We start from the raw sequence: 2,001 nt of genomic DNA on the forward strand, positions 1-2,001 counted from the left end.
CAAGGACTTCCAGAGCTATGTTTAAGAGATATGAAGAGAGTGGGAGATCTGGCCTTTTCCCTGATTATAGTGGTATTGCTTTAAGTTTTTCTCCATTTAGTACGATGTTGGCTATAGGCTTGCTGTATATTGACTTTACTGTATTTAAATATATGCTTTGTATCCCTGATCTCCCCAATACTTTAAACCTGAATGGAATTTGGATTTTGTCAAAACTTTTTCAGCATTTAAGGAGATTATCATGTCTTTTTTTTTTTTTTTCAGTTTTAGTATGGTGGATCACATTGATGGATTTACATACATTGAAACACCCCTGCATACCTGGGGTGAAGTCTACTTGTTTATAGTGGATGATATATTTATGTGTTCTTATGACATGTGATCATGACATTATGGATAGTCTCTAAATATATAAGCAATGTCCAAATTAAACACTTTTTTTCCCAAAAAATTGCCTTGGACAATGAGCATTTTCATCGAAAATAATTCAATGACTGAGGTCATATTTGTGCATTTAACAAATAATAATGGAATCTATAATAATGTGAAACTCACAAGTCAAGGACACATGACTTTATTAATGATCACTTGAAAGAAATATGTGGTGCTTGCTTTGGCATCACATATACTAAAATTGGAATGATACAGAGAGTATTACCATGGCCTCTCCACTAGATGACACAAAAATTCATGAAAAGTTTGAAATTTTTTAAAAAAATTAATAAAACACAAATGGAGGAAACTGTGGAGAGAAAGAACTTAGGGAAGAAAACAGGAACTATAGAGGTCACCATAAACAACAGACTACAAGAGATGGAAAAAAGAATCTCAGGTGTGGAAAATACAATGGAAGAAATCAATACATCTGTCAAAGAAATGTTATATCTAAAACAATCCTGACACAGATGTCCAACACATTCAAGACAAGATAAAAATACAAAACCTAAGAATAATAGAAATAGAGGAAAAAGAAGATTACCTCCTCCAAGGTTCAGATATATTTTTAACAAAATCATAGAAGAAAATTTCCCCAACTTAAAGGAGAGGTCAATAAGAATACAAGACCTTTACAGAACACCCAATAAATTAGTCCAGAAAAGAAAATGTTCCATCACATAATAATGAAAACAGTAAGTATACAGAAGAAAAAAATAGTAAAAACTGTAAGGGAAAATGCCACATAACAGATAATGACAAACCCATCAGAATTACATCTGGTTTCTCAACAAAGACTATGAAAACCAGAAGGGCCTGGAAGAATATCACGCATGCCCTAAGAGAACAGATATATCAGCCCAAGGTATTATACTGAGTGAAAGTCTCAGTCCTCATAAATGGAACAAAAATAAAGATATTCAATGACAAAAACAACTTTCAGCAGTACATACACACAAATCCAGTGTTACAGAAGACACTAGAAGGAAAAATTCAACCCAAGAAAAGTAGCTACTTTCAAGAAAAGACAGGAAATAATGAACCTCATTACAGTAAAACAAAAAGCAACCAAGTACACAAACTTACTACCACAGCCAACATCAAAATCAAAGGATCTAACAGCCACTGGTCATTAGTCTTCCTCAACATCAATGGACTCAACTCTCCAAAACAAAACAAAACAAACAAAAAAAAAAAAAAACAGACAAACAGAATGGTGTTTAAACAAGACCCAGCAATCTGTTGCATACAAGAAACATACCTATGTCAAAAAGAAAGACATTATCTGAGGATAAAGGACTAGAAGAGGGATTTCCAAGCAAATGGAAACAAGAAGCAAGCAGGAGTAGCCATTTTAATATCTGATAAGATAGACTTTCAACCAAATTCAACATAAAGAGATGGGCAAGGACACTTCATACTCATCAAGGGAAAGTTCCTCCAGGAACACATCACAATCCTGAACATCTATGCACCAAATACAAGGGAACCCATATTTGTAAAAGTAACATTGATAAAACATAAACCACACATAGCTCCCCACACATAAATAGTGGGAGACTTCAA

The 2,001-nt window shown here is 33.6% G+C and overlaps 1 non-coding gene across 1 annotated transcript; it reads left to right on the forward strand.

Moving 5' to 3' along the window:
• Positions 1–604: 604 nt before the first annotated feature.
• Positions 605–710, forward strand: LOC132651775 (U6 spliceosomal RNA). The gene has a single exon (XR_009589340.1). It is a non-coding gene; the product is annotated as a U6 spliceosomal RNA (small nuclear RNA).
• The last annotated feature ends 1,291 nt before the right edge of the window (positions 711–2,001 follow it).

This window comes from Meriones unguiculatus (assembly GCF_030254825.1).
Source record: "Meriones unguiculatus strain TT.TT164.6M chromosome Y unlocalized genomic scaffold, Bangor_MerUng_6.1 ChrY_unordered_Scaffold_25, whole genome shotgun sequence".
Classification (NCBI taxonomy): Eukaryota; Metazoa; Chordata; class Mammalia; order Rodentia; family Muridae; genus Meriones; species Meriones unguiculatus.